Below are 9171 nucleotides of genomic sequence, written 5' to 3'. Positions count from 1 at the left end.
TATCTGTAGAGGTGCCTTTCAAATTGCTCAGCCAATGGTAAATGGAAGGCTTTACTCTCATCTCTCTCCCTCATTCTGCAGAGGAACTCTTCATAATAAAGCACAATGCTCCATTCATCTCTTCTCTCTCTCTCTCTCTCTCATTCATTCATTCTGTCATTTTTTTTCCTTCTCCCAAAGGTAAACTCTGCAGAGCTAGTAGAGCTATTATAAAAGCAATTAACCATCCATCACTGGGGAAGTGTTGAAGGCTTTCTGACACCAAAGAAGGTCATAGCATCCATGTAAAGCACATTGTGACATTGGGCATTCCACAAAGATTCATCAGGATATGACAACAACGTGGCACTCAGCACCCAGAAAACCAAGGAGATCATGGTGGGGTAGGAGGCAGGCCTCAGTAAAGCTCACTTGTGTCCCGGGACACTTGTGAACTTTTGCTGCTGTATCACCGAGTACCCTACTCACAAACTGCATCTCAGTGCGGTTTGGCAACTACTTTATATCTGACCGCAGAGCGCTCCAGTGAGTGGTGAAAACTGCTCAACGCATCACAGGTGCCCAGTTATCCTCCACTGAGTACATTCTCTATAAGCACTGCCTGGACAGGGCGAGGAATATCATCAAAGACGTTTCTCATCCTAACCCTCCTCCCATCTGGCAGGCATTACAGGAGCCTCTGCCCCACACCAGCAGACTCAGGAAGAGCTTCTCCCCTGAGGCTGTGACCCTGCTGACCTCCACAGTCACTTTAACCACATCTTTGTACTCACTGCTCTGTACTGTACTTTAGATCCTAGTATTACTTCACTATTCATATTTGCACCAACAATTACTGTGTAAGTTTTGCATACTTATCTTTTACATATGCTGCTTACACAGGACATAAGACCTCATAGGACATTCTACCACACTGTACGCTCTCCACTCACTCTGTATATATTTATATTTTATTTATACTTATATACTGTATCTATTGCATTTTGAGATGTACATAACACTGTATTTTACACTTCTGGTTAGATCCTAACTGCATTTCATTGGCTCTGTACTTGTACTCAATGACAAAGTTGAATCTAATCTAATCTAATCTAATCTAATGTCAAGTCAAGTCAAGTCAAAGTTTATCTATATAGCACTTTTTACAACAGGTGTTGTCACAAAGCAGCTTTACAGAAAAACCCATGTTCTAGCCCCCATGAGCAAGTTAATGGTGAATGTTGGCTGGCGAAGGATCTACCCATCGGATCCCTCGTTGCCATGGAAATGAAGGACATATTCCTAGGCCGCATGTGAAGGAGCCTTCGAAACTGGAGAGCCTAGTTGCACCGCTGTGATGCACTCAGCCTTCAAATGCAGCCTCCGAAGGATGCAGCCCCTGAATTGGGACACAGCTTGTGTAGTGATGATGGAAGCAAACTAGAGATGTGTTTTGTTATGGTTAGGGAACCGGCCCTGTAACCGCAAGGTTGCCGGTTCGATCCCCAGTGCCGACAGTCCATGACTGAGGTGTCCTTGAGCAAGACAGCTAACCCCCAATTGCTCCCTGGGCGCAGTGGATAGGGCTGCCCACCGCTCTGGGCAAGTGTGCTCACTGCCCCCTAGTGTGTGTGTATTCACTAGTGTGTATGTGATGTTTCACTTCATGGATGAGTTAAATGCGGAGGTGGACTTTGACCATTTGTGGGATTAAAAAAGTATCACTTAACTTAAGAAACTGATCTTTCTGTGAATCAGGGAGCTACAGTTATGCCATTATCTATACGAGCTGTTCAGTAATAATTCAGGGGGCCTGACTCCCCCTCAGGTCATTTTTCCATTGGTGTCCGGGAAGCTTTTTTTTTTATTGTACTGTTTAAAAAAAATCACAGAGAACGGAAACCACTAGTTCTTTGAAGAGCTGACTGTTCAGAAATCCCCGAGAGTGTACACAGTCAGCGCTGAGTAAGGAGAGAGAAGGAGAAAAAGGGAGCAAGAAAAGCAGTAAACTGCACTTACACTGAAAGCACTTCAGTTGTCTAATTAGAAAGTTTCAGCAAAAGAAGCAGCGGTGCGTAAAAACTGTGCCAGAGAACCATTATTTCAAAAACAGGGCTTAACTCAAAGAGTCACTCGTCCGCCTGCTTTTCTCTCTCTGAAAGGCGTTGTGATGTCATCCGTAGCTCCCTGACCACTGCCAGTTTCTCCCTGATCAGCATGAAAAGTACGAAACCTTTCACGTCCGTTGAGGACTTGACTTTGCACTTGAAGTAAGGCGTCATGAAAGATTCATGAAACGGACTGCGAGGGCAGCACTCTGAGCTTTGACATCGCCATTCTTCCAGGCAAGTGCGGTCAGGGTCTGACTCATTGCTTTTCTGTGAGCAAACATATCTAATAGGCTAAAGAGATCTGGAGAGCCACGTGCCATGATATTAGAATGGATGGTCAGGTCTGATGCTGCGCTTTCATAAAGAATCGATCACTCTGTGTGTAAGGACTTTAAAAGGCCGTTTTTAAAAATAAACTCTTACATGTGAAAGCCACTGTTCTGGATCAATGGCTGAGCTCAAAATGCAATTGCAGACTCTCAACATGGACATGATAGGATTATCTGAGCAACTTGATTCTCTAGTTGCGGAGGACGCTGTCTGAGAGGCCCCACAATAGCTCAGAATATGCCGAAAGGTTCAAGCAGTCATCTCCGACCCCTTGTGCAACATTGGAACTGACATGCAATACAGGTACCACAGTGGAGATCTTTGTATTGTAAGAACAATACAGGCACCTAAGAAAACAAAACTTTATTCATAACAACTCCTTGTATCTACACTCATTGTCCATTATATTGTTATTTCAGCTCTACTTACCAAGTTGGTGCACGCACAAAAGTTTCTCTGCATACTTTGTTAGCCCCTATATATATATATATATATATATACATATAATGTATTAGTTGTTCACTATTATTTGTCCTACAGAGACTATTAAAAGGCAAGGCTAGAGCCAGAGATGGCCTTTAATATTCCACATTGGTGGACTGCTACTATGTATGTGATTTTGAGAACCTTAGGCCCAAAACATACTTCACACCAGGATGCGAGTGCAGATGACAGCACTTGTTCAACGCACTGCAAGCTCTCAGTCCTTCCGTACAAACTCCCCACAAGTTATTGCAGTTGTGGCGGTTAAAAAACTCTGTAGGGGCGATAGATGGCAAAATCGGAGAGGGATCTACTGTTATTCCAGCAGCCTCAGCAGCTAAACGTGGACAGTAGAGGACAGTGAGCTACTTTACCTCTTCTCTTGAAATGTAAAAGCGATGTTGTATGATATTATTATGTTTATTGTAAGCCATCTTTGCGTGAGACTCAACTGCTCGTCTGCTATAGCAGTTGAGAAAGCACACTAGTGGTGCGAGACCTCTTGGTCAGGCTTGGCTGTCGTTATAGCGCCCCTTGCTGTAACGCTCAGATTGAGAACTCGGAAATGAGTTCTGACACGATTTTTAACACAATTAGGCGTGAATTGTAACTTGAAGTATATGCATGAAGTACATTTCCGGGCCTTATACTCTATATGTCAAACAGATTAGGCCTGACATACAATCCTATCCAGGCCTCAAAAGTATTTTAATTTTCTATCTGCACTACAGTCCCCAGCATGCACTGCAATGTAATGAGAGCTCCGACTCTCCTACTCCAACAACAATCTATGGGAAAGGTGTTATACCTAAATTCGACACAATTCTAAGTAATTCTACACTAGTCGTGTCACCAAACAAGTATGAATGAACTTGCAGCAATGAAAAGATACTGAGTGTCCAGTTCAAGCAATTAGGTAGGTGTAATAGACTGAGCTCCTGGAGACATTTAAATTTGACTATTTTAAGTATTCATTTAATATTTCTAAGTCTACTGCAAGTGCCTATATTTAACAATTGAATGTATTGAACGTTTTGCATATTTTGAAAAAAAAAACAGTCAGTTTGTTTCATAGCAAAATGTTAATTAAAAATAAAACAGAACATGGTCCACGGACTTGTTCAGATAGAAACCCCTGCCTTGTACTGGGATATTATAAGAGAACCGACCAAAAACGCAAAAACGCTCTTGCCCCGTGTGAGGATCGAACTCACGACCTTCAGATTATGAGACTGACGCGCTACCTACTGCGCTAACGAGGCGGTGCAGCGCAAACGGCCAGAACGGAAAACGACAGTTCAGAATGGCCGATTCTGAACTATTTTGTGACAATAAACGTCATTTAATGATCGAGATCTGCTATAAGCAGCAGAGAAGTGCATGTTTAGATGTTGTAAGACATATAAATGGTCAATTTACCCCAGAAACCACACTATTTTCCAGCCCAAAGTCTCGCAAAGCAGGCAAACAGCCCACATTTAGGTTAGCATACAGAGTTAACGTTCGCCCACAGCACCTGAGGAGATCTGTCTGAGGAGAACTACCAAAAAGTCGAGTTTACAGCTTTTCACCTCATTGAGTGCGATTGATTGAGCACATTTTAAATCGTCCAAACGTTTAAACTAATAAACATTTACAGTTTTAAAATCGTAATTGTGAACTGACTTTCCACATTCAACAGGGGGCTGTTGTGGGTTCCTTAGCCTCAAAGGGAAACTCCACCGATTTTTCAAAATGTCTGCATAATTCAGTCGTGGAGGTGTAAATAAAGTCCTTCAAGGCGGTTTGAAGTGAGATGGTCACTGTAGTGAAATTTAGTGATTAAAAAAAAACCGTTAGAACCATTAGGGTTAAAAACTAATGAATGTTTGGTTCCTAATGGTAGTGGTTGGATAGTGTAGTGGTTAACACCTCTTCCTTGTAGACTGGGGTTCAATACCCTGCCTGGGTAACCACCCCACACTATACCAATAAGAGTCCTTGGGCAAGACTCCCAACACCACCTTCACCTCCCTGTGTAAAATGATCAGACTGTAAGTCGGTCTGGGTAAGAGCGTCAGCCAAATGCTGTATGATGATGGTTCTTCAGTGGTTCTTTAGGAAATAAAGTGATTCTATACAGAATCATGAACACTCAAAGAACCCTCTGCATGATTAAAGGGTTCCTTGCATCATGAAAAGGTTCTTTAGACTGATGGAGCATGCCCTGTATATGGTTTCGCAAACATGGTTCTTCTATTATCACAAGCTTGACACTGTAACATTAGAAGTGCTATATAGAACCCTTTCCAAAAAGGCTCTATGTAGAACCATCTACAGCACATTCTCCATCAGTCTGAAGAACCATTTCCTGATGCAAAGAACCCTTTAATCATGCAAAGGGTTCTTTGAGTGTTCATGGTTCTTTACAGAACCATTATCTTGACTAAATGACCCTTGAAGAACCATCTTTTTAAGAGTGTTTTTTCCTACAGGACACCTTTAGATTCCACTAAACCATCAAATTAATCTGAGATCAGTCCCAGAAAACCTGCTACCATTACATTGTGATATCAACCCATCAAGAAAACCAAAAGACATAATGAAACCACCAAGAACCAACAGAAACATGTAATAGCTTCTCTGTGTGTGTGTTTTTAACACACACACACACACACACACACACACACACACACACACACACACACACACACACACATTATATATATATATATATATATATATATATATATATATATCATTTAATGTTAATGATGGCAATCATAAAACTGAAACATAATTTTCTTTTGGGACTATTTTGCCTTAGAACACCCTGCATGTACCCCTCCACCATGAATGTCTCTTAACAATGACATACAAGGCTTCTTTCAAAAGTGTCAACAAACAAAGTTTCAGGTGTCACACAGCCCATTCTTAACCAGCTACTTCACAACTTTCTCAAACACTTCAGACGTCTGGTTCCTATCACCATCACTGTGAACAGCTCTGACTAGTTCCTCTAGAATAAAGCATATCAGCCCAAACCACTTTGACTGACTTAACATTTAATTCATTATGCAGAAATTTTGAAAGATTGATGCAGTTTCCCACTATGGTGGAATTACATAATTAAATGGTTAACATGCAAACAAAGTTATTTAGAGTGGTTTGATATTAAATTAACATGAATTTGCAGCATAAACACACACACACACACACACACACACATACAATTTCATCTACTACTGCACCTACATCGACATGGTTTTGTTGGGACTCGTAAAGCTTCCTCAAGCGTTCATTAGCAAAGTGAATGATTCTGTTAAGAGCCATGCGTTCTTTGTAATTTAATTTCATATAGAAATGAAGTGGTTCTTTGTGTAGCTCTTCAAATTGATGGAAAATGCTTTGTGTATGGTTCTATATTGAACCAAAAGGGTTCTGCTCTGGTTATGATGTCAGTCATATGACAACAGGAGAACCCTTTTTGGTTCCAAACATGAAATGACCCTACATAGAACTCATTGTTGTTCATAACCTAGCTAGAACCATCTCAGAACTCTTTGCTAAGGAACCACTAAAGAACCACCTCTGTTCGTTCCTGTGGTTTTGTAATATATTTTGGCTTTTTTTTAAGGTCTGATATCACAATGTAAAGGATCCTAATGGTTTAACAAATGGCCAACAAGTGGCTAATTCGAAAAGCAGTTGGTGCTTTCCTATGGGATCTACATATATATGTGTTTGTGTGTGTGTGTGTGTGTGTGTGTGCGTGCATGTATATATATATATATATATATATATATATATATATATATATATATATATATATATAGGCTAAATTTGCATTGTAGACATGATGACGTCTGGTTCCCATCAGCGCCACTGTAAAAAAAAATCTAAACCAGCAACTTTCTCTTAAATGACCCATTTCACATCAAAGCCATTGCGATGACATTGTTTACATCTCAAGCACTGAACTATACTGAATTTTGAAAAGCCAGTCGACTTCCCCTTTAATGAGCCGCGGCTCATCCCTCAGTGGTGAAGCGCGCAGAATGGAACCGAAGCGAGGCTCTTACTCGTGCTGTCTGCCGGGTTTCCCGCGTTGGCTCTGCAGATGCGCAAACGAGCGCAGGGAGATGTTCCTCAGCAGACCCTCCTCTGATGCCTCCTCCAGCCTCAGCTGCGGGAGAAAGTGGCCGAAAGCCATCCGTCCGGTCCGGGTCAGCGGTGCGTCCTGAGACAGCAGCAGCGGCAGAAGAGCGCGGACCTCACAAGAGGTGCTGAACGCTGAACTTTCAGCCTCTCAGCTTCCTTCCGCTTGTCACGAGCGCAGGATGTGTGAAAGGAGGACGCGCGCTAAGCGTTGTGGGCGCGCGCAACACCTACTGTAATCATTTACAGCTCATCTTAACCATCAAACGCAATGAGCATGAACGCGCTGTAGATCTGAGCGCTGGTCAGCACTGGTCAGCAGCCTGAAGCCCGAGGCAAACTGCTTAACTTGCTATTTAGAGCACTTTAATTTGATTAGGAGATGATACTGCTGGAAATGTGGTCTCTGGCCTGCACTTCATACCACTGTGGCCAAGTTCTGCCTTCAGTTCCAAGGAAATTGGATTAAAGTGGTGCATATTTTACCCAAAGCTGTCATTTATTGCATATTTCTAAATGAATCCTGCCTTCAGTGCAAAAGTCAAAGGGGAATTCCACTGATTTTTAAAAAAAAAATCTCTATATAATCCAGGGGTTAAGATGTAAGCAAAGTCACTCAAAGTGCTTTGATGTAAAATTCGCAGAAAAACGTACATGTCTTTACAGTGGTGGTGATAGGAACCAGAGGTCACAATGTCTACAACCCAAATATGACCATTTTATTTACCTTACTAAACCACCAGTGAACCTAAACTGTCTGCTGAGTTTTCTTTGGGGACTATTTTGCCTTAGAACAGCCTTAATGTGTCCCTCCACTGTAAATTGCAGACCCAAACTTTCGCAAAACTACTGTAAAACAGTCTCAGATATAAGGCAGTGGATTAATTAGCATTTCACGTAATAACTTTCTGTGAGGGAGCTTTTAGAGGTGGACGTCTGGTTCCCATCACCACCACTGTGAACAATTCTGACTCTTAGGTTTCTCTAGAACGGAACATTTCACACCAAGCCTTGCTGAATGACTTTGTTGACCAATTAGTTATGCATACCTTTTGAAAAAGTGCTTCCCCTTTAGCACGCCTGGTCAAATGACATCCTCTGCAGGGGAACTTAAATATGCCATTTTTCAGCAAATGCAAACTTTTTTTTTTAAGTTTAACATATTGAATTCATTTGTGATTCATTTTTTCCCCCAAACGATAAAGCTGCACTGTGTAAGTTTTGGGGATTTGGAGACCTCTATGGTGGAAATGTGTAATTACACATGAACATGCAGAAGAACACTTTGTAGCATGAGTTCCGACTTTGTAGAGCTACAAAGTGCACCCAAATATTACCTGCTCTGTGAGGGTCTATGGGGGTCCTGACCACTGAAGAACAGGGTAAAAGGGGGCTAAGAAAGTATCAGAGAAACAGATGGACTACAGTCTGTAACTGTAGAACTACAAAGTGCTCCTATACAGTAAGTGGAGCCAAGTGGAGCACAGAAACGAGGAGGAGGTCATAATGTTATGCCTGATTGGTGTGTATATAGTCTATGTACTATCATCAACATATACAAAAATGAGAAAATGTGTAGGCTTACTGATTGTCCCAATTAATAAATAAAATTACTATTTGTGTTGTCCAGTCTGGCTCCTGTCACCACCAACGTTAAAACTGTCCAGAAGTTCCTCTAAAATAGAGCATTTCAAATTAGCATCACTCTGAATGATTATTTACATTTCAGCCTTTGAATTATGCAGAAATCTGAGTAAAAAAGAAATCACATGTTAAAGTGAAAGGCTAAACTGCATGTTTGAGTTTACAAAAATCGTTAGTTAGCTATAGGCCCTCATGCCAAAGGTACACCCAGAGCAGAATTTAAAGTGAGAGTGCAAAACAGTTGCCAGGATGACATCACTAGGTCAGATTGCACCCATACTTACTGACCAGCTGCCATCACAGGCACCATAACCACTATCCTTCAAGGTGTCTTGAAGGATGTCATGGGGTTGAATCAGGTAGCACTCCATCCCTGGACCAATGGAAGTGCAGTGGGAGGAGCAGGATTCTGACGCAACTCCACGCCCTCAACTTGTGATGGTACATGGCAAGATGCCAGCAGGAGGCTGACACCATGGCTAGCATG

At 41.8% G+C, this 9171-nt stretch overlaps 1 non-coding gene across 1 annotated transcript; it reads right to left on the bottom strand.

Moving 5' to 3' along the window:
* Positions 1–4092: 4092 nt before the first annotated feature.
* On the bottom strand, positions 4093–4165 carry trnam-cau. The gene has a single exon. It is a non-coding gene; the product is annotated as a tRNA-Met (tRNA).
* Positions 4166–9171: the final 5006 nt, after the last annotated feature.

The sequence above is a fragment of the Pygocentrus nattereri genome, chromosome 7 (genome assembly GCF_015220715.1).
Source record: "Pygocentrus nattereri isolate fPygNat1 chromosome 7, fPygNat1.pri, whole genome shotgun sequence".
NCBI lineage: Eukaryota > Metazoa > Chordata > Actinopteri > Characiformes > Serrasalmidae > Pygocentrus > Pygocentrus nattereri.
The sequence above is the reverse complement of the archived record's forward strand: the minus strand, read 5'-3'. Positions and strand labels throughout refer to the sequence as shown.